At 34.8% G+C, this 25,040-nt stretch overlaps 1 protein-coding gene and 1 long non-coding RNA gene across 13 annotated transcripts in view; both read left to right on the forward strand.

Moving 5' to 3' along the window:
* The window catches only part of TAFA5 (TAFA chemokine like family member 5), a 448,086-nt gene that overhangs the window by 283,138 nt on the left and 139,908 nt on the right, over window positions 1–25,040 (forward strand). The window lies entirely within an intron of this gene.
* Window positions 1,912–23,132, forward strand: LOC149919428 (uncharacterized). Its single transcript, XR_016464578.1, has 5 exons — window positions 1,912–2,761; window positions 3,125–3,215; window positions 6,252–6,318; window positions 7,252–7,326; window positions 22,718–23,132. It is a non-coding gene; the product is annotated as an uncharacterized LOC149919428 (long non-coding RNA).

The raw sequence follows: 25,040 nt of genomic DNA on the forward strand, positions 1-25,040 counted from the left end.
TTGTAACAGTACTAGGCAACTGACAACTGTCAGCAATTGTGAAATCAGTGAGAATACACTTGCCAGTGCTGAAATTTATTGAGGACGCTCTGCATTCCTCATGAAATGTATGCTAAACTACTACCATCTAAGATTCCTCTCCCACAGAAAATATTTCAGAGGTTTAGGAACTCTTATGTGTTTTTACACTACTGCTTTTCTATTCTGTGATGAGGTGCCACATTTAGGAAAAGGAGACAATGATAGTGGTATTTATAGATGCTCTCTCTTGCTTCTTGGAGGAATCATGAATATTAGCAGCTTGAGATCTTTGTAGTCTATTTTAGAATCCAAATAGGTAATCAAATATTCCTGAAAAAGAGTCAGATACACAAAAAAAAGACAAATTCACCGTCCTGTGACCACACGCTTTTCAGCTTCTGGGCCTAATGCATTAATTCTAGGTAAGTTTAGCTGAGTTATTTCTTTTTGTGTTGATGAAAAGCCTTACAGCATTAAACATACATCTTAGGTCTTTCAGGTCATCTGAGACAGTGCCACTTGTATCTGGAGCTAAGGGATCTTTCAGTTACACCTCATACTTTGGCCATTCTGTTAGTAAAAATGTTTATTTGGAGTTCCTTACTTTTATTTCATTTTCAAGGAGTATCTCTGCAGTTACTTACCATGGAAGGAGGAAGGTGGATTTAAACAACTATTATTTAAACAACTTAAATGAGTGTTACAGCAGTGAAGGATAAATGCTTATTACATTAGAATTTATATAAAGGCACTTTGGTACTTAGATTCAAAGGAGCTTTCAATATTTCAAAGCAGACTTTGTGAAATAGAGCCTGAGGGAAAGAGTAATACCATTAACAGGTTTTATATAGTCAAAAGTATCAGATTTTTTAATGAGCTCATTTTATAAGGCTGTAATTAATCCAGATTGCAGTTTGAATTATTCTAAATAAATTCTTATAAGCATAAGCATAAGATTCAATATAAGTTTTTAGATAGTTAGAGAAAGATTATTTGGATATTATGATATACTCTGTAAGCAGGATACAGGATGCACTTTATCACAGGAATACTTAAATGGAAAATGAGAAACTTAGGATAACATGAAACTGTCACAGAATGACAGAATGTTGCATTTATTTATTCAAGAGCTCTGAAGAATGAAGAGTATAGCTTAAGATAATATTTGTGCAAAGATACTGTTTTTAATGCCTGTTGTGTTAACCTAAACACTCTCATGCTTTTTCTAAACCTTTGCTGTCTATCAAATTTCTATCTATCTTCAGTAAATTGATAGTCAATTAGAGGAAGTCTGTATTTACTTCCTCTCTTACCACCCAAGTTACCTGGCTGGAAAAGTAAAGCATAATAATATAACTAATAATGTGGAAGTCGTTTTTTTTTTTTTTTTTTTTTTTTTTTTTTTTTTTGCTTTGATCACATTTAGATAGTTTCAGCAATTCAGTAAAGATAAAACAGTCATTGAAATTTTCATAGAATTTTATCTTGGAATGGTCATTTGACAAGGTAGAGGAAAGTTGCTGAAAGAAACTGCTTAGGTGTTGTTTGTTTGTTTTTAATAAACATGTTTAGGATCTATTAGTACCCATACTGACTCAGAATGGGTCATGAGAAATGGTCACTCTTTGAGATCCTGTGTGACTCTGGCTTTGAAAGTATTTATATTCCATCTGGGTTTTCAGCTGAGCAATCTTTTGTAGCAAAAATTATCTTTAGATATGTCTCTGTGTATTTAGAAATCAATTTTATACGGATGTATATTTAATGCATATGTAAATGACCAGAAAAAGTGCATTGAGAGGGGAAGGTGAGAGTTCAGCAGAAATGGTTCTAATCAGTTTTCTTTTCTGCTCATCATTAAGATTTGTTTTTTCAAGTCACTACTGCATACATAGTCAGATCTCCACCTTTATTATACCTTCATTAACCTTTTAAAACTCCTCTCTGTGTACAAGAACTTTTCTTTCATTTAATTATCTGTTTAAAATTCACAAATGGTAGCTACTGCCACTTTCTCTTTTTGACATTTTTCAACTACAGACTGCGAGAAACAGATTTAAGATGCTGCTTAACGTTGCATCCTGATTTTAGTTGAAAAACTGATGCTGGAATTCAGTCATTCATTGTCATTCAGGAGTTGTTTTGAGTTGTGCTTTTGTGCTTTGTGGGATCAGCAGACTTCAGCTGAATTACTATCTTGAATTTCATTTTACAACTGTGTATTATTTTCCTTGTTCTGTCACTGTTTCTTCTTTTTATTTCGATCATAATATATCCCAGCTTGAACATTTTATACAGGAATTCTAATTCTTTGCATGTCTATAGGATCACTTGGTTTGCAAGTCATTCAGATCTCTTCTATATCAGTTGATCTATACTTTTCTAAGGCACACTTGTCACTCTGCTATCTAGCAGAGTGCTACCTTGCGAATACAAGACAGCAGTATTTCTTCCACCATGCATCATTTGATGTATTTCATTCCTTTTCTCTTGATGTCATCAGTAGTGTTTTCAGTTGCATTTTCTAGAAAACCAAGTGGAAAGAAAGGCACCCATATCAGAGTTGGCATAAAATACTTTTGTCACTTTTCAGTCATTCAAGCAGTACTTTCTTTTCTTCTAATCATATTATTAGAACATAATAGCAGTTGCTATGGGAGCAAGAGAACCAAACAGTGGTTGAGGCTCAGTGGCAATACATCTATGTTAAAGGTAACATCTGGTCTTTGCTCCCTTGAAGGTAAGAGATACGGTGAGAGGAATTTTAACAACCCTTTCACATACGAGCTTATTCCTCAGTACGCAGTACAATTCACTGCTAGAGAAGAAGTAGTGTTGCCAAATTTATGTGATTGCATTTTGAGATTAGGAGGGTAGGAGGCATACTGAGTTCCTGCCATGGTTCCATATCTAAAGTAAGATGGTTAAAAGAATGTGTTTTATTTTTCCTGCATATCTGGATTATTCATTAATGTTACCACCCTGGCTCACAGCCTTCCTTCTTCAAACGCAATTTCTGTTATAAGGAACTCAACCTGACTAAAAAAGTCCTTGTCAAAATCTGCCCTTCATCATCTTTGTCGACTTTCTGCTTATTCCCCAGGTGATGCATGCCTTATAGTCATTCCTTATTATAACACATAACGACACTGCTTGCCAGAACTCCTGTGAGATAAAATCTTAGTCTTTTACAGGTATCAAATATCTCTTTAATAATCTTCTGTAATTCTGGTAGTTCAACTCTCTGGGTACAGTTCCTTGAAACTTGTGCTTTAATACTTCTGAATATCCATTGAAGAATTCTGAACTTTAACTCCTGTAACATCCAACCAAAATTTAGAATAGAAGCTGTTTATTTTGATCTGTCAAACTGGTAAATATTTCTCAGGGGTGCATTTGTTTCTTTGACTCTTGAAAGTTCCTTTTTGGCGTGATAGTAACACTGGAATGCATATAAATGTGAACAAAGTTATCCAAAATAATACTTTGTGGGCATGCTGCAGTCTTCTTGAATTGTAATTTCTGCAGTACATGGTGTTAGTTGACAACCTCATCATTATAAACAGTCTTTGATATTATACTTAAAAGTTTTCAGTTTTCTTGTCATATTGATTGTTTTTGCTTTTAGACAAAAGGGTCTAATTTTATAGGAAAATAATTGACAGTTTAATAATATTTTGCATTTCTACACTACCATTCTAAGAATTGCTGGATACTCTACACATATTAATGAATTAAACTTTCCAGTAACCTTATGAGAAAGTGTTATTATCCTTATTATACAGACATAGAAACAGTGGCATGGAAAAGATAAAAGCCTTATAAGTTCAGAGAGCTTATTTGAATCAAGAAAGGGAACAAAACCCATACTCTTAGTCTTTCATTCTGATTATTAGGTCATGACTTTTCAGCCGTTACATTACACTGTAAAAATAGGACATAAGAACATTTACTGATTCATCATATTGGAAATTGAAAGAAGTGAGAGCAAGGTTAAATAAAATATTCCTGTTTTTGTTAGAAGGGAAGCTTAATTCCTTTTCTGTCCCTTCCTGGCTTGAATAAGCAGTATTTTCCCTTACATTTCTCATATCACTAATGAATAAAGGTCTGTTCTTGTCTAGTAATTTATGTCTTTGTTCCTGATAGTGGTTAATTAAGAAGTCAGTGGAAAAAAAGGGGAGTGAGGGGAAAACTAAAAAAATCTTTGGTTCTGAAATTCTGTAAAAGTGAGGGACAATCACATGCATGTATTTTATTATTTTCTTTCCACTTGGCTTTATTTCTTCTAAAACCTACTGAATATAATAGGTTCAATGGGAAGCATTTCAGAAAAACTTAAATACTTAAGGAATACCTTTTGAATGCTTTGAGTCTTTTAAATGTAATTGACAAACTGTGGGAAATTTCATGAGATGACCATCTATTCCACGGCTGCATAAAGCCCTTTCAGTATGCCAGTAGTGCATAGGGACAAGGTTCATCCCACCTAAATTCAGGTGCTTTTTCAAAGCCCCAAGGTAGAATCTTAGTCTCTTTAAGCATCAATAATTTAAACATCAAACTCTTTACTACCAATAGAAAGAAATAAGAACCATCAAAGAGAAGTTTTGATTTGTGCTGACTTTTTCTTTATGTGGAAGATGGAGTGTCTATCCATTATGACAGAAGAAATGTGGTTAACCATGTTCCTTATTTAGACAATCACTGAAATTCATAAAATTGGAGAGGTTACAGCAGGGTTTTAGCACAGAGAAGTCAATGAATAAGCAAGCAAAACTTTGAAGTATGTACAGTGAGGACTAAGCTGGAAGTGATCTTTCCACATTGGAAACAAAGCATGACAGTATATTACTGCAGGTATGTAGCATCTCTCTGCTCTAAAACCTTGTAGTTCATGAACACATGTATAAGTTGGCGAAAGAGCATACTTACCTGTTGTTTTCCTATACATGCAGGATAACTGTGAGAGGACATAACTAGCTGAATTGCATCAGGCTCTTAACTTTTCTTTTTTAACCCTGATGTATAAGCAAAATCAGTACTGCAGAAGAATGTGAAGTTGTGCAGAAATCAACAAATGAGTAAATCACAAAGTGAGAAAAAACATGTGGTAGCACTGCTTCTGTAAAACTGCTAACACGCTGATAAATTAGATTTCTGGGTTACAGTAGTGACTCAAAAAAAATCATAAACACTGGTGTTTACTTCCATTCTAAGCTGTCACTCTCCAATCTCATATATTTGTATTTTTACAGTTATGTTTTCAAACAGAAAGAGCACTTTTTCCCTGTGTAATAATTTACTATGAACCTAAAGTACAATTATAATTGCATACAATCTTTGAGGGCTGTGTAATCAAAAACTGTCAGCCCTGTAAAAATGGTTTAGATTTGTAAGATACAAATTCTCTATTTTGTATCTTATTAAAAAAGAAAAAAAAAAAGAAAAAGAAAAATGCAGTCTGCCTTCAGTGCCATACCTAGACATAGACATTCATATTAGTAGCTCATTACTGCACATGTGTCATTGATTGAAAAATTGATTGAAATACCACAGATATTTTGGTCTGGAAAGAGGCAGAATGAGACAGAATTTCTTTATTTGATGAAAACTATTTGCTTTGCTTTGTGATAAGCAGCTATTACCCAATGAAACTGTTTAGCCGATTTTGGCTGAAGAGGATCTATGAAACTAAGTCAAGAGAGCTGTTCTAATTGTATGACTTTAAAATAAATAAATTTGAGTTGATTTCCTAGAGATTTTTCTTAGAGGCACTTGGAAATCGTATGGAACTCAAATATGGTTTTACATAAAAGAGCAATTCTGACATAGTGTGTGGCAAAACATGATATTGTTTTGCATGTGTCATAACAAGGGTATCAGATAATTAACTCCTCGTGTTTAAAATAGAAAAAAAAAAAAACTGAAAGTAGGAATAATATAGAAGTACAGTCTAGTATTTCTGGAACTGAACACATTCTGGACTCTTTTAATCACATAAACAGAACACATGAGGTTAAAATAGCCTTTTTATATATGTATGTTTTCCTTCTTCCTTCCCTTCCCTTCCCTTCCCTTCCCTTCCCTTCCCTTCCCTTCCCTTCCCTTCCCTTCCCTTCCCTTCCCTTCCCTTCCCTTCCCTTCCCTTCCCTTCCCACCCTGTTTACATGGAGAGTAAAGGCATATCAGGAACTCTCTTTCCAATGTAAAAATTCTCTTTCCTACAGAAACCTTATAACAGACGTGACCGTGGAAGCAGATCACACAGTTGTGTAAAGCATGAAGTGTATTTAGGTAATTGCTGGGCAAAATCTGTGTGACCAGCAGGAATAAGAAAGTGTCTGTGCCTCTGTGTGCAACACTGTTAGAAGTTCTATATTCTGTTTTGTGCCCCTGAATACAAGAAGGATTTGAGTTGCACAAGAGTGTGCAGAGAAGAGCAGTGAAGCTGGTAAGCAGCAAGACACTGGAACAGACAGCCAATGGACATGGTGAATTTGCCATCCCTGGAGATATTTCAGAGGCATGTGTGAGGCATTTAGGTTTTAGTGATAGACTTGGTGATGATTGGGCTTGATCTTGTGTTTTTTTACTGACCTAAATGATTCTATGATTTGAAGTTTGATCAGGGGTACCAAAAACTCATCTAATTTTCAAGCCTTCTCTAGACCAATAATTAAGTATAACTGTAAAATCTAAACAGAAAATAATGATTTTTTATTTTTATTTTTAGTTTTTAGTTTTTTGCAAGTCTTCCATGTCTTTGGGATCATGTCCTTACTTTGGGAATAGCTGCGTTTCAGGATGTTCACATTTAGACACCAAGCCTCAGCAGAAAAAAACTTATTTGAGGACCAGGTAGGAAGGAGATGAGAAGGAGATAGCTGTGTGATAAGTAAGTAGTGGTAGGAGAGGCTGGAGGAGATTGTGTCTAGATTAAGGGTTGCCAGAAGACGAAGTCCAAAGAACAGTATAAGGTGTTGGAAGTAATGGGAAAGAGATCTTCAATAGAGATTTTTTGAGGTTAATGAGGAAAGGAAAGGGGTTGAGGACAAAGAAGAGAAAAAAATGATAAATGGCCTCAATTATCTCCTTTAAAAATTCACTGAGATTCTTGACAGAGATGGAAAGAAAAGCTAAAAGTGCAGAACAGCTCTTACAGGTCTGTGTCTCTGAAAAAGAAAAGCTTTAATAGCTGTAAGTAACATTTATTATCTCAATTTTTAGTGGTGTTCTTGACGTACAATCTGTGATTCCACAGTTATATCAGGTTGGCCTAACAGTCAATGCTGTGCATGAAAGGTGAGTACTCATTACTTCGCTTTTTAAAAACTCTTTCCAAGTGAGCTGCTTTTGATCAAAGACACATAATTAAAGAATTAAGCAAGTTTACATCTAATAGACTGCCTGCAGTTCTACGCTGCATTTTTACCAAGCAATAGTCTACTTTACATGATTGTCTATTATACTCATTAGGAAACTAAGCAAGCTGATTGTGTTTCTCTGAGAGGAAACTAAATGAAAGCTAGAAAAGGTGTGTAATGCTTTAATGAGATGAGCATGGTGCTTGCTCACAGCCTGCTTGTTTTCATGTAGCACATGCATCAACTTGTAAATTATCTTCAGCTTTCAAATGGTGTAAAGATCTTTTGCCATTTTGGTTGTTCTTCAATGATTGGCAAGTCATGGAGATGGCTGGTGTTCTGGAAGAGGCTTCATTCTTCCTGACAACAAAAGTAACAGTGATTAGTTCAACTTAGGGCTCTGTGCTATAACCCAGCTTGACATCACAAACATCACAAAAGCAACTGGTTTCTATGGGTCTTTTTTTTTTTTTTTTTTTTTTTCCCCGTCTTCTTTTTTTCTCCTGTCTGTCTCTTCTCAAATGCTTTCTGAGCAAATTCTTTGCTTGTGGAGGAATGTCACATTCTCTTGCACTGGTTGATAAATATTTATGCCTGAGAAAAGCATAAAGCTCCCTTTTGGATGCTTTCCCATTTTACAGTGTGCTGGCTCTTGGCCTGATCTCTGTATTTAGAAAACAGTATGTACCTGCATGCTTTCTTGACTCAATTTCCTATTCCTAATGGGTCTGCAGCCAGTACTGCATGTGAACCAGAGTGCAGGTTGCAATACTGTCAATGAATTGTCAGAATACTTAAATAAAGATGAAGAATAAGTGGCTCCTTTTCTAGGTATGCAGTTGCAAATTTATAGATATGCTTGGAAAAAAAGATACAGTACACACAACATGAAAACATTTTTGAACTGTTTTGATACTCTGATGAAAACATACAATATGAAATGAAATTAGATCAAAAATTAGAAGTGCTATATTAATTTAGTCCTATTTCACAATTACATTTTTCTCCTATCCCTTTTCTGAAATGTATTGCTGAGCTTTACGTCTTACATTTTCTTGTTAAACAAACTTTGTATACATCCATGGAAAAACATGTTCATTATTAAAGAAATTGTTCTACCACTAATAGAATGCTGATGTTGTCCAAAAAATCAATTAAACAAGCTAACTTCTTTTTTCCTGTTTAAAAGAAATAACAGTATATTCAGAATATCCTTCATGATCTCTGTCCTCAGTAAGGAACCTTTAACAGTTACTTTCTCCTAGAAAAATATGAGCTCTCATGGAGTACCCATAGACGTTATGTCATTGGATGAACAGAGAATTGTGAGAAAGATGTAGACTGGATGCTACACTGCATCTAGCTGAAAGCTGGATATATTTTTCTTGAAACTAGTAGGAGATGTATAGGCCATGTCTGTTATCTCCACTTTCGTATATTGTATGTGCTTTTGAGGTACATGACTGGAAAGCTTATCTAAAATCCTAGAAAGGTACTGGTGTCTTTTGTTGCAAGGACAAAGAACATTTCTAGGTCTTCACAAGTCAGCAAAGTTGGCCAGGGATTTCTCCAAGTTTTAGACCAGTATTTGATGTCAACCAACTCAGCTGCAGGGTGGATGTGTCTGGCCAGCCTTCATGGCTGCGTGAACTGCAGTTCAACATCTTCATATGGGGAAGAGCCAAAACTGTATACTGCGTGCTTAGTAGAGCTGCTGCTTTGAGGATTTACTCTGAAAGGGTTGGGCAAGGTATGCAGTTTGGTACTGTGGCAAGCTACAAACTAGCTCTCAAAACTTGGCCAGTTAATTTTCTTTGTCACAGAATTTGCATTACCCCAAAATCTTTATGTCAACAGACTGGCCACATGCTGCACTCTCGGTATGGTGAACAGATGTGAATTGCTTATGAACTGTATGTGGTTTCCTGCTTGTCATCTCAACACAGTGCTGATCACTTACAGTATTGTGAGAACTCAGTGATGCTATTGCACGCTGCTAATGAGTAATGTATATTCTGTGTGTATGTACATTCACATAAACATACATATTTAAATTGATGAATAATTTACAAAACTGGGACTTTAGTTAAGAGATATCAGCTTTCATTTTTATATAGGATATGTGCATGGCCAAGAAAAGACTTCAATGGGAATCTCAGTGTCAACATTCAGATTTAAATAAAACATTATCTGAATAGTTACCTTAATGGAATTATTTTATTTATTGATATATTCTTTGTTATTTTCAAATGAAAGAGAAATGGAAATTGTTTCGCTTAATTTTTGCATCTAGCCATCCTTAATTGGGAGAATGATTTTACTGAGACGAGTGGTTGAAGTCTGGGTGAACTTCCAGTTGTGTTGCTACTATTGTTTTTTCTGGGTAACATGATTGCTAAGATTCATTCATTTTGGAAGGGCAAGTTAATAGGGCAAGAAGCATGCCGGTGTATGCTGTAGCAAGATATGTTTGCAGAGAGGAAAAAAAAACTAATAATAATAATAATAATAATAATAATAATAATTTAGAAAAGGGAGAAGAAAAGGATTTAGGCTTGAAATATGCAAAACAGAAGAAATTGGAAATACTTTAATATTACCAATTATTATTTTCTCACAGTTGTATTTTTCTCTTTTTCTGATGGAAAAGCAGGTTTGATCTATTTGGTTTTTGCAGACTACGGCTGTGTGTTTCAGTGACTCAATTAAAATTTGCCTCATGCAAATTGTTCCAGTAGCAGATGTGCCTGCCAAGCTGGGCAGAGAAAATGTGCAGCGAGGTCACAAAGAAGATGGTTTTTCATTATGCTCTGCCAAAATCTTAGCTGATCATCACTGAGCATGTCCAGATGTAAAATTTCAATTGCTATCTATTTTATTTTTGTATTATGTTTTTCATTTCCTGCATTCCCATCTCTACTGATGGGTGAAATCAGTTCTTCCCCTGTCAGCCAAGCAAAGTATCAAGTTGCCGTCTCTTTTTGACTTTGGCATTTTTTTATTTCTTTCCCCCCAGGGTAGATGCATTGTGTATGTGTTTTTAAATCAGGACAGTGTCTCCTATCAGACATGCTGATACCAAGGGGTTAAGGGAGATATAACCATGTTGTAGTGCAATCTGCATATAATGTGATGTGGTTGTTTCACTATAAAGCTCCACTAATCATATGTTTCCAGCCCCCCCAATCACATTGTATGGACATGTCAAATTAGTGAGTTTCAGGAGGACATTTCTGATCTCTGCTGAAATTACTTTGGGGCTGAGAATGAGCTCTGAAAGTTTAAACTGAAGCTGACTTTTTAGAAGTCATTAAAATCTCAAAACAAATGGAAACCTTTCAGCAATTTTAAAGGGTCGGTGACGGCTTCAAAAATCATTCCTGCTTGAAAAATAAATAACGAGAGATCACCTATTGAGTATGGTAACTGCAAATGATCTGAGAAAAAAAATGTCACTTTTCAATTTCTTGACTTCCAGGACATATTGGTATGTTGTACAAAATCATTGCTTTTCTTTCTGTTGGAATTTAATTCTCTGAAATAAATGTAAAAATTAAATATAAACAAAAATATAACACCATGTGCTTGCAGAGTTAGTAGAATTACTGCATCTCCTGTATTTTTAAACCATTTTGTAAGTTTATCTTAGGTAAAAATTCTTATGTGAAAAGAATTTCACAGAGGACATTTTATTATTAGTTCATGATTTTAAATCCTTTTTGTAGGAACTCTAAATTCTGATATACAGAGCTTTTCATGGAGCCCACAGATTTTTTATATACTGTAACATCTCTGAAAGGAAAATAAATAGGATTTGAGATATTGAAAACCCTGCCTCCTTGTATTAGGAAAGACATTTTTCATCTTTAGATTTTATGCCCATATGAGCTAATTAAGACTGTGATATGAAATAAATCCATGACAGTGCAGATGTTTTAGTTGCAAGAGCAATAGCTTGAGTGATTTCCTGTAGGTTTATAGAAGAATAAATATGAATCTCGGTCATTGGTCATGCACTCATTTATACTGGCATAATGTATTACCAGAGGAAAAAAATGCAAATCAGCAGAGAAACAACCCTATGTATTTCCTGACTTTTGTTCTATTGTTTGTTTCTTCAGATCACTTAAGATTGATAGATTTTCCCTCCTTTCATGGCTGAAGTGCACTTCATCTTAATTGAATAACTATCCATTGAATAGAATAAGTATCTTCGGTAGAATTTCTTTCTAGATACCTTGCTGTCGTTTAGGAAACAGGCTTTTTGTATCTGTCAGATAAAGAAAAAGGCTCTGTGTTTCTGATGTAGCTTATCCTGGACTATTTTTTCATTAACTTGTTAAAAGAGAGAAAATATCTGTAAGGCTTTTTTTTTTTTTTTTTTTTTTTTTTTAATGTCCTCAGGCATCCATGCACAAAATGAGCATGAGCCAAAAGGGAGAAGAGAAATGAAGAGAGTAAAGGGAACACAGACACGGGAAAATGAGGAAGTCATAAAAGCCAGGCAAAGAATATCAGTATTTTTGTATTTCATCCATGCTCTCAAAATCAGGAATGACCTTTATGAAAGCTGAAATGAGTAGGCATCTTAAACAAGGTTCATTTAAGGAAAAATGGGCAGTTAATAAAACACAGTAGCAGTGACTATGCAATAACTCCTCAGGGACTTCTGATGAAGTCAAGCAAGATAATTTTATATTATATAAAGAATATTAGATCAAATCTTTTGGGTCAAATATCTTATGACTCTTATTAAGTATTTTTTCCTGTATGATTGTGGGATGCATGACTGATCACCTTTCTTAACTTTCAGCAGGCTAGAACTCAGATGGTTTTAAGAAAGGCCCTTAAGGCTATGGAGCTGTTTCTGTTTGACAGTCATGGGCTGGATTCCCTCATTTATATTTAACTGTAATCATCAGCTCTGAGAGGAGTTTCTAATTTTAAACACATATGGTGCTTTCCCCCTTCCTTTTGTCCTCAGGAAAGCTCTAATTTGCCTGGGTGCATCTCTGCTTTAGCTGCCAATACACTTGTGCCCCAGAATAGGCATCACATACAAAAACTGCACTGCTAAAAACTGTTACCTATTTGTGTTAATTTGTTGTGGTGTGTTGTTTTTTTCCTCCCCCCTTGTTTTTTTTTTTATTTTTTTTTCTGTTTTTTTTTTCTTTTTTCTTTTTTCTTTTTTCTTTTTCTTTTTAATGGTAATTTTTATCCAGATCTTCAGTACCATCCAAGCCAAGTTCAGTTGTCATTTATGGTATTAATAAAGTATCATCACTTTTATATGCATACCATGTTGCCTAAATAGTTCTCAGATTTATCTTAAAATTGAAATAATCAAGAACAACAAAATAGAAATGCAGTGAAATATTATTTATTGAAGTGATAGATACCTAAGTAAATCTATCTTTTTCACCTATATATGAAGTACAAGGATTTATTTTTAAAAAGTCATTTTTCTCAGGAATCTTTAATCCAAACTTCAGTCAGACACCCACTTCTCAAGTAATTGTCCACAAAGCAGCTAAAGGTCATGAATAAATAAAACTTTACTGCAAAATTATAACATTTGCTTAGATGTCTGTAAATTTAAACATCAAAAAGCTTTGTAAACTGTCTGGCTTTGTTCTTAGTACATTACTAACCCCAGAGGGAGGGAAGAGTGAAGGGCAAGAGAGTTTGTTCATGTTTGTACAGATTGTTATCCTTTTAAAAAAGGCCAACACAAAACATGCAAATCCATATGTTTGGATTTGCTGCTGCCATATTAATTATACATATGCTCACAGTGTTACACGGTGCAAAACAATCTAAGATAATATAAAAAAGGAATTTTAGGACTGACGTATTTAGTTAGAAATCTCAAATCCAAAGATGTATTTTCTGGGAGTTTCTTTTGCTTAATAATCAGTGAGAAACATCACAGAGAAAACATTTTACTAACATTAATTTCTCCACTGTCTCTAACTGTGTTTGTTAAACCACTGAACTGAAAATCAGAAAGAGATTTTTCAGCTTTTTGAAACAAGTTCATGTATTGATTTTTGACAACCATTTTGTGGTGAGAATGATTTCATGATAAATCTACCCACGTAAACTTTGATATCTTTGATACCTTGAAGCACACTCTCTAGTGTCAACAAACCCTATTGAGACAGTTAAAGTAACGCCTACTTTTATGTAATTTTGACTCTTTTGAACAAACGCATCTAGGATTATATACAGTTACACCGTGATAGGCGTGTTACACATCTGTGATGTGCTACAGTGTCAAACATGTTAGCCTGAGGATGGCAATTTTGGCATCATTCTTCTTGAATCAGCCGCTGGAGGTCAGACAGCCTAAAAGCAATTCAAAATGCACCAGGTACCTTTGTATGGGGGGTGTTGGTTCCATGCTGATGGCTAGCTAAACTCTACCCCGTCACAGTCTCACTCCTCCTCCTCTAACACTGGGAGAAAATACGGTGTAAAAAAGAGCTCAAGAGTTGAGATAAGGACTAGGAAATCACTTGCCAATTACTGTCACAAGCAGAACAGAATCAGCTTAGAGAGATTAATGTAATTTATTGCCTATTACTAACAGTCTAAAGCAGTAAGAAACTAAAAGAAAAAAGCAAATTAAAAACATCTTTATCTCTATCCACCTTCCCACCTCCTCCTCACAAGGGAGGAAAGGGTAATGGGGGTGGCAGTCAGTCCATAAAGCTTTATCTCTGCTGCTCCTTCGTGATCACTCTCTCCCTCTGCTCCAGTGGGCTGCCATCCTTCCCGAACTGATCCTACATGGGCTTCCCACATGCTGAAGCACTTCAAGCACTGCTCCAACGTGGCTCCATGCCATGGGGCCTATCCTTCAGAAGTGCACTACTCCAGCACAGGTCTCCATGAGCAGCAGCTCCCCCAGCCCTCCTCCCCACCACAGACCCAGTAGCTTCAGCTCTGGCCCAGTACTGCTCCTGCAGGTGCTCTCCATGAGCTGTACCTCCTTCATATCCACTGCTGCCCTGTGGGCTCCTCCATGGCTGCACATGGAGATTTGCTCCATATGGTGCCCATGTGCTGCTGGGGCATGACCTGCTCCTCCATGGGCCTCTCCTGGGCTGCAGGGATCTTCTGCTCCATACGTAGAGCAACTGACCTTGGGGGCTGCAGGGCTGTTTCTCTCTACACTTTCTTATTCCTCTCACTCAGCTGTTGTTGCACAGCAGATTTTTCCCCTTTCTTAAAGCTCCTCTCCCAGAGACACAACCAGTGCAGTTCACGGCTCAGCTCTGCCCAGTGGTGAGTCCCTTTTGGAGCTCACAGACTCTTATCTGACATGGAACAGCTGCTGGTCTCTGCTCACTGAGACCAGCCCGTCAGTTCTCCTGACACCAAAACCTTGCCACATATTCCTAATGGAGTGTGAGCAAATGAATAGAAGTCTAGACATAGATATGTAAATTTGGCCTGGTGTTCAAGTCAACCCCAAATCTGCATAAATATGAATGGGAGTAAGGTGTCCAGTTCTGCTTATGGTTAGGAACATTGATGTCTGTTTTTTTATAACATTCGAGTAGTTAGCACTGAAAATCTTAAAATAAGCACCCACTTGTTTACCTAGATATTATGTTGGAGCCCTATACTCACTTAAGTTCAATGTTGATGGTCTAACACACGTTTTGTAACCTGGTGCAGCTGGATTAGAAGCAACACTTTGAACCCCCATCTCCTATGCTGCAGGGAATTTCTCAGTCTTCAGACAGATTATTTTGGAGTAAACTTTTCCTGATCTTTTCTGTAGGTGTTGCACTTGGCAACAAGAAAAAATTATTCAAAGAGAGAAGGCTGCAGAGAAGATTCAGCTGTATGTCTTACAGTTGAAAGCTAAAGCACTTACAATCCAGGTCTCTCTACATGTTGGTGTGGGAACTTGATAGTAGCGATCCTACTTTTGTTTTAACTGCCCCTTCCACAGACCCCTTGGTTGTTATGTATTTGCTAACTAACAGGTTCACACATGCTTCATTCCTGCTGCCAAATATTTTCCAGTGTGTATGTTTTATATAGATTTATTTGAGTGTAAAAACATCAGAAGTGAAAAATAAATGAACTGGCTGATCTGCTGGGACTTGATCACCAGATGTCTGTGGTGTGTCGAAATTTAGTTGTAGGCATGTTATTCTGGCAAAGGTATTGGCTACTCTAGGGCTGGAGGTGATTTATGAGATTAGGGAACAATTTAAAAGGTGTTCTCAGCATTTCTTCTGGACATGGGCAATCTTGCGGATTTACACCTAACTCTGCAAAAGTAAGTAGATGTACAAATTATCCTGAAGCCTCTATTTCTGCACTGTTTTCCAAGTCTCACTATAGTTAAGCAAATAAATGAGGTAACTATCTGAGAGTCTGTGAGAGCCATGTCTTTACACCCTGAAAAATTGCACTCAGATACAAGAGTGCTAAAGAATAATCAGTAAAATTAAGAAGTACAGATACTCAACAGAATTGGGTCACCTAAATTAAGTATAGTTACTAATTAGGTAATTAACTAATTATGTTTAGATCACCTCACTTATAAAACATTATTCCAATAGATTATTTTTCCATGTTTTTGCCATCGACAAAAAAAATATGCTGGTTTACTGTCCTTCAGAAAATATTTAATTAATTTGGTCATTTACAGAGATATATAATTGTATATCCTAATACAGTAGCAAAGCTCCTATCTATTGGAACATGAAGGAAAGCTTAAAGGGCTGTACCAAATGTCCTTGAGGTCTTTTCACTGATCAAAGTGCTACTTGTATTTGTTACTGGAGAGAATTCACAACATACATCATTAAACTTCATCATCTGTCTAACCAAAGAAATCATTTAAGCAGACAGAAAGTGTTCAGCTTCCACATTGTTACTAGGGGCAATTTTTATTGGAACTATCATAGAGTATCCAAATGCCTGAGAAATTCATTTTGCTGTCAAACAGCATGTGTAAGTGAAGTAGCATTTTCTTGTAAAGATTACTGCAAATTGATATAAATTGAGGTCTGCTTTCTGAAAAGAATGAAGTTAATCGAAGTGAGATTAAAGCTATAGGTTCCTTTCATTTACTAGAGGTGCTTCACTGATTTGTTAAATAATAGATTATTTGATGTACTATATGGAGAGTGATGTAGGTCACTTTCAGCATGCAGTGCTGCAGATTTAAAGAAAAAGAATACCAGTGCTTTTTAGTTTACCAAATAGCATGTAAGAATATTTGTAACAAACACATCCCTTCTCCCTTTTCACCAGAAAAAAAAAAAAAAAACAACTTATTTACAGTATTTCAAGGCATGCAGTTCTTTTATATCCTTGCCTTATTTCATAGTCCTAACATCCAGTGAAAAAAATCTCTCAGGAAGATGAGCCTCATTTTTTTCATATTACATTGAATTACATTTCTGTTGATGCTTTCACATTTAAAGTGGTAGTCTTTTTTTTTTTCTTTCTTTCTTTCTGTTTTCCAATGCCATGCAGTTCTGTATATTTTTCTACTCCTGAAACAGATCCTTTAGTACGTGTAAAGCAAAATGAAACATGATGTCTAAAGTTGTTAAAAGATGATTAATGTTCATGGAGCTTCTGTTGAAATCCAAGTTATCAACTGATACAGAAGAATATGAAGTCAGTTCAGTTCAATGTCTATCAGAAAACGAGTGATGTTCTCTCAATTTAAAACATCTGTAGAAGGGTATTTAAATTCCAGTGCCTAAATGACAACAGGTGTCTAACCTCCCATTATAGTTGATGGAGATCTAACATGCCATGATTTCTTTTAATTGCCTATATGGCATTTCTTGACATTTGAGTATTTGAAGTACTGTGATTGGAATAAGAGACTGTTACATGGAGTGAAAACTTCTAAGACGTATTCCATTCCGTAGCATGAAAAGGAGAATGGGCAGACTTCCCTGTGTCACAGAAGATGTAGGATACCTATATGTGAAAAGTGAAGCAAATCTACCCTTGTCAATAGCGTGCAATGAGAAATTCAATTTACCTAAAATTAAATGTCTAGTAAGCTGGACTGCTCGGTTGACTAACTACCCACTGATTATGGTAAAGATTTCAATATTATTACTTACTTATGTTCAATCTTATTTTGCTCAGTTTTAAAATATGTAATCTGAAAACTTCTATGATTTTGCTAAGTAATACATTTACCATGGGAAAGTAGGAATTTGCTTGTACAGTCAACCAGTTCATATTGAAAACAAGCTATTTGCATATGCAGTTCTTCTTGTAGAGGTTGTCATTGGAAACATTCTGAACAGAGTTTTTTTTCCACACATATTGAATGAGAAGTAGAAATACTTGTATTCCAGAATATGTGACTTAAAAAAAAAAAAAAAAAAAAAAAAAAAAAATTAAAGAAACAGTTTTGAAAAACCTGAATCACAGGTGCCTGTATGCATATGTTCATTCATTTATCTATTTTAAATTGTTCCTAATATGAACAGTTTTTCACTGTTGAATCTTCTCACTTATGGTTGGAATGAGAAGTTGATAAAGTCAAGTTTGAGACTGCTACTGTATTTTATATGTGAAACATAAAGAAACTTTCCTGCACATAAAATGTTAGTGGAAAGCAATTGTCTGGGAGACTGCTCTAGGTTAGGTATGTATTTATGCATATTTCAGATCAGATAGCACAGAGTATTCTAATCTCTTATAAAGAGATTGTATGTTGTACTAATAAGTTATATCCAAGTATATAAAAGTAATGCAATTTACATAAAGAAGTTTAAAATTGATATATCTAAAGCTGTGCACAGTGTATTTCCTTTTTGTTACTATTTAAAAAACATTCCTTTTGAAAATTACAAGTAATTACTTCAATTTTGGATGCAGTCTAGCACAAGGTATTTTATATCAAAAAAAAAAAAAAAAAAAAAATCGGCCAATCTAAATGAATCTACTTTATTCATTAAATTATTTCTGAAAAGTATAGGCTGTTTATCAGACTACCCTTGTAGTTGGTTTCAGGCAAAATGACGCTGACTGTAAATGGCCATTTAAATCTAGGAATCAGGAAAGCTGGCATAATATGCACTGAGAAATAAGGTGTCAGAAAACACTGCTTCATTACAGTGCTTCTTCGTCTGTGGGATCTGAACCACTGCTGCAAGTCTTGTGAAAAAACGGGCATTTCTTATTTTCCTTAAACTGTCTAAGGGGTGATTGTTTTGTGCCTCACTGATGAGTATTCAACACCTGAAAGGATTCCCATTACTAATATCAGATTTCTGTCTGGCTTTGGTCAAGGTCTTAGGTGATAATAAGATATAATGAGAAATGAGTATTCATTATGAAGCAAACTGGATTTTGGAAAAAGACTTCATGCTCACCTCAGTGTGAGAACAGTCTTCCCTTCTTTATTCACAGCAGCAGAGAGTCTTACTGTGCTGTTTCATTACCACATTGTGACACAGTGTTAGGATTCACAGAACATGCCCTAGTTTTCTCTCCTTCTGAAACTGTACAGCAACAATCATAGTTCACAATAGCTACATCGTCTTGTTTCATCCATTGAAAAAACTTATTGCTTCCTTGAGATCATGAGCAAAAACTTTACAAATCCAAAAAAAACAAGCAAACAAACAAACAAACAAACAACAACAACAAAAAACCAACAAATCACCTGATTAGAATTCATAAGGAGTTATCCATATTTTTCCAATGCAGTGGGTGGGTCTGGATCAAATTTCACGTGGATTAAGATTCAAAAACTAGGCTACAAACTGCTGTCTCTCCATATTTGCAAGTTGGTGTGTAGGTATTATGTCTTATTGAACATTTCTCATACTGTGTGATTTCTGTCGTTTTTCAAGGGACCACTTATGTATTCATAACCTATTCAGAAACTGGGTTGTCAATTCATCCAACAGCTGAGTAATTCTAATCACACACTTACAGTGTGTGAAAGCAAAGCACTTTTATTTCTGCTGAGAATTTGGTAGGACTACAAAAAAATCATTAGCATGTAGGCAAATTGTGAAGAAAGGGAACATGTTTAGTAACAAGTATATCTTTAGATAATTTAGCAGCCCAAGTATTTAAATGAAAATCAAGAGTATTACTATTTTTAAGTTCAATGCTTGGGTTTTATGTTTTATGTGTGCTCTTTTTGTTTGCTTCATTATTTTTTTTTTTACAACCACTGAACATTTTGGACATAGTCATAACATCCAAACGAGTTACAAATTGCCTGTTGAGGAGCAGTGAAGTATTAAAAATTGTCAATGGAATAAATGGAGGACATTTTTCTTTCTTAATACAAGTGACTGTTTTTTTTTTTCTTTCCCTAATTTCACTCTTAGATACTTAAGAAACAATTTTTAAGATGAACCAGGTTCAGTCAGTGATGGGCAGTTACGCGTTATGAAAATCTCCAGGTTGGAGCTTTTTGCTTTAGGTGTTATAGTAATGTATTTTATTGAAAAAAGTAGATTATGGAGTATTTCTTAAATATATTGTCTTTGGATTATCGTAGTTCTAATTATTTAAATTTCCTTAATATAAAAGTATTTTTTGGACCAATTTGAATATCCATTTGCTTACCTCACCACAACCAACAGAATATAAGTAGATTTGCAGGGGTTTTTTTTTTGGAAGAAAGAGGAAATTAGATGTTCAGGCAGAATGATTTTTCATTCTCAGATAGCTAAGATATTCTCAGGTACTATCAGATAGAATTCTACATCGGGGGAGGAAAGCTTGGGTTAGAGGCTAGCACAGGCTGATGCTTGTTTACCTTTTTAAAGTAAAGATATGGAGGTAAATTTAAAATCTATCCCATGTGTATATGTCAGTTCAACATTGGGTGGATTTGCCAGTTACTTATAGAGGGATTTTACCTTGCTTTTTGAAGAACTCCTCAATTTTCTTATCTTTCTGAGTTCTGTAATCAGATAAAGGGCTTAAGATACATTGTGGGGATGGAAAGTCTAGATTACCACTGAAACTAATGCTGCTTCCACTGCAGACATCTCCTGCTGCTAGCTCTTTATTTCCTTGGCTATTTTTGAATTATTAGTAGTTACTTCAGTATTAGAGGTAGGCACGTTAACATGCCAGAATTACTCAGCTGATTCATCAGTTTTTATGTTGCATTCTGAAATAAAATAGAATATTTATTCATTTCATTTTCATATGGGAGCACATATTTTTCTTTGTAAATACTCATGCAATACTTAACAAGTAGTAGTCCAAGTGTACTTACAATTTTCAAGCATAACTGAGTTTGCAGGGATTAATTTTTTCAGCTTATACTGCTGACAAAGTTGTATGTATGTGTCTGGATTTTACTGATATAATTTATGGTAGCCAGAGGAGACCTACTAAGTATGGATCTCCAGTTTATGTGCTAGATGGACAAAAGCCTGCTGTAACAGTGCTGCTGTTTAAAAGATTGAATGGTTTAAATATACAAGTATAGATATAAGTGAAAAACTCTTCTGGCATAGGCAAGGTTTAAATCTCCAGTTTGGATGACATTTGTTGAACATACTGAAGTTATTGAAACTACCAGTGTATATTATGATAAGTTTTTGTAGGACAGAAGCCCAAGGGGGAAATGGCTGTTACTGTGTTACATAAACACAGTTTAAGATCTCCTTTTTATTGTTGTCTGCCGAATATTGGAGACATATATTTTTCAGTTCTTTGCCATTGCTACCAGGCTTCAATAGAGGTCATGAAATACAAAGAAATGGGCCCACCTCTCTTCTGTACAAACAACCTTACAGTGGTATTTCCAGGGAACATGGTCCATTAAGTTTTAACATTATTACAGTGTCTTTGAACTTCTTTCTGTTAATGCTTGTGGTTTCAGTTGCCTGAGTGGTTTGGCTTTATTTTTAAGGATACATTTTCCAAATGTTTTGATGGGCAATTGCTTGGAGTTCATTATATCCATGGAGTGATTGTATCAATAGCATACTTTCATACCGAAAATTGGGATCAAATAGAAGTTATTCTGATTTAAATGTGAAATACTAAGAGAGAGTTTATTTCTTTATTTTCTCTGTGAAATCCAGTACACATTTAAGTAAACCTTAGCCTTTCGTCATTGTCTTAAGAATTACTAAGAGTTATTACAATTAGACAGGGAAAAAAAAAAAAAAAGAGGAATATAATTGCTCCTGCTTCAGAAAATATTTTTAAATTCTTGGAAGCAAGAGTTAAAGTACATTTCTAATGATCCTTAGAGCATTAATAAGAAGATTGGCATCCCATCGTGATCTTACTATCATTTAATTAGGAATTAGAACATTTTTTGTCATAAATAACCACCAGAAAAGGTTAAAGGTGATTAGTAAATATCTTTGTAGATTTGTCTATTATTCACCCTAGAATAACTTCCTTTGCAGATAAAAGTATGCCTGGTTTCCACAAGAGAACATAAATTAGCTAGTGACCTTAACTGTGTGCAGAAGCATTATTTAAGCTTTCAAGTTAATTGTCTATCTCTGAAAAAGTATTGAAGCTCTATTATCTGTTTACCCTTGATATGATATAATTTTAGTTATTTTTTAAGCATTTTTAAATTTGTTTCAAATAGAATGAAGATGAAAATAAGTGTATTACAAAATTGCAAAAAAAAAAATCATACAAAAAAGTTGTTTGTAAGCAAATTTTGTGTATTATAATCAAAGATAATCAAACATAATAAAACATAATCAAAGATTAGTAGTCAGTGCAATAGTTAGGATATGCATAGACTTGTTTTCAATATGAAAGTATGATCTCTTTCATAACAGCCTTACTGTTGTGTAAATTTCTAATGAAAATCTCTCACTATTTTAACATAGCTTAAATGCTAACATAAGCATCGAGGCATTGTGATTTTCATGAATGAAAATTCTTAAGAATATTTTGCTTTACAATTTCTTTTTTTTAATTTAAAAATTAAATTTAAAAAATCTTTTTTTTTTTTTAAATTTGCTTTACACCCTAAGTTATTTCTTTCCTTAGAAGGCTTTTAAGACCAATGCACAGTATTCTGGCTTCATTAAACATTGTAAGGAATAAGTTATTATTTATTCTAGTGTTGCATAGGATTCTATCACATAATGAATGAAAAAGAATAAAATCTTTTTTAGTTACTGCAAGGAAAGAAAAAAAAAAAAAGTTATTCAAATGTTTGTAGTCTGGTAAATGACCACTCTGATTGGAATGATTTGTCTCTTTAGATAGTACAGAATATGATTTATCTATTTTTGGCCATTTTCTAAGACAAAACTGATGTCTTAACTACTCAATTGCAGGTAGGAAGAACTCTCCTTTTTCTTTCACAGATGGTGGTGAAACTGCACCAGCAAATTAAAAAGCATTTTAGTGGACTTTTAGTGAGAGAAGATATGGATGCAAGTAATGAGCCAACAGTGAAAAAGACATAAATCATGACTGGTGATTTAGAGTTATTAACATTCTCTGGATATACAGTAAGAACCAATTCTTCCTCAACATGTCTTTTCTGGGAATCTTTCCCCAAATAAAAAGAAGGTGAACATCATGGAGCAGGATTTCCGTATCCTGTATCTTCAAAATACATGTAGATCTAAAACATCTTTGTCATACAGATGAAAGCTAAGTTTGTATCGTTATAAAACAGAGGAAACTCTCAAGAAGGACTCAAGTAGGACTAGGTAAAAATTGAGTCTGTAAGATATTAAAGTCAATTCTTACAAAGGCCATGATTTTTCTGTTGTATTTTTATTGAATCCCTCCCCAAGACCTTTTTTGCCAAAGGAAGAAAAAGTGTCATCCATTTAGTTAAAAGAATAGCATCAGATAATTCTTTCTAGTGTACAGCACATTATGTTTGAATTACTAACCACCAGAGGTGGAAAGTGAGGTACCTAAATGAATCCTCTGTGGTTAGTTTTTGTAAAATAAAGACTGTGTGTCCTGAGAGGCCACACGAGGTACAGACTTTAAAGATCTTCAGACAGTGATCCTGTCTAGATAAGTTAGACAGTGTACAGAATGAGGAGCCAGTTCTAGAAATGCTGTTTCTCTTGCAGTCTATACATTACAGTCTATATACTGAGTAAAGACCCTAAATATTAGAGTGAGTTATTTTACAAAATAAGGCAGTAGCAGCACTTTGACTAATTAAGTAATTGGAGTTTTAGTCTATGAAGTGGGACAGAAATGAGGTCTGCTTCAGTTTGGTAAGTTTAAAATTGACATCAGAAGAGGAGGTACTATTCACTACTTTCTAAGTCATTGTGGTATATGGTAAAAACATGCTCTATTTGTACCCTGTGAAGCTCAGACACTGTGTTGTCATAAATGCAAGAATGGTTGTAGACAGAAAAAGCGGTTCCTAAATCTTAGCCATTGGAATAGGAAGGCATTTTTAAGACTTTCATTGGGTCTAGAAAGGTGCAAAGTACTCTGGGAACCAAAAGCAGAACCCTACATATCTCATGGATAATTCTTCTCATCATTTAATACAAGCAAGGATCATAGGATCAAGATATGATCAGTTATTTTGATCAGTTATCATAGGAACAAAATACGATCAGTTATTTGTGAGAGGCACAACATGATGCAGAGTGGACCAAAGCACTTTCAAAGCAAATCTCCCAGTCATCATGCTTTAGTTTACACTGCAGAACAATCTTAGAGCTCACAAGATAAATTCTTTTTGGATTAAATCCAACTGGAAGATGTGTTCTATGATTGCATCTAATGCGGTCCAGTAATAAGTTCAGTGTGTTGAACCAAGATACATGTAGTTGGTAGTGAAATCATAAAATACAGATTTGGTTAACACGGATTCTCAGCAGCTGTCTCACATTGCAACCTGAATCCACTTTAGTCTTATTGGTATATATTTTTTCATAGTTAGAGCCTCTGGATGATGCCAAGGATCCTAGCCCTAGATGTGTAGGATTGTATCTCACCATTCTATGAGGAGATTCAACTTTTAATTTTGGTGGGATTCCCCTAAATACAAATCATTTTGCCACACAACAAAACATCAGAAATTCTTAACAGGAATGGTTTTCTAACAAATATATGTTTCCTGTTCATTTCAAAATATTTTATGTAGCAGCCACAAATCTGAAAATGGTAAAATTTCTTTTGCCTCTTTTGTGAACACTGTTATTCTATATATTTCTATTTCATAAGTTGAGAATGCTGTTAAGAGTACTCCAAATTAAAAAGAATAAAAGCTCTTATGAATATTGCTATTGGCATTTCACTGGTGACAGTTTTTAATGTAGAGAAACCTTATCTGAGATTTACTAAGAGCCAGTAGATGATAAAAGAAATAAAATTCTAACTTCAATTGTATTATGATAGTTTTGCCAAGTCAAGAAAGCAGTGTCATCAGTGCACCAGTAAAATTATAAACATCTGTATTGAGGTCTGCCTTTCATTTGTGAAAATAAAAAGCTTTTCTGAGGATCCAAATCAAAACACTTGCAATCTTTTTAAAATATTAATTTAAAAGATTAAAGTCTAGCTTTGATGTGTTGTACCATATTGATGGATTACAGCGGATAAAAATGCCAGTAAAATGACATCTAAGATGCAGGTTTGAAGCACTGTGCTTTCGCAAGATGCTTGTAAGCCAAGGTTTTTTCCCCTTTATTCCTTATGTTT

This window comes from Phasianus colchicus, chromosome 1 (genome assembly GCF_987193195.1).
Source record: "Phasianus colchicus chromosome 1, bPhaCol1.hap1.1, whole genome shotgun sequence".
Lineage (NCBI taxonomy): Eukaryota > Metazoa > Chordata > Aves > Galliformes > Phasianidae > Phasianus > Phasianus colchicus.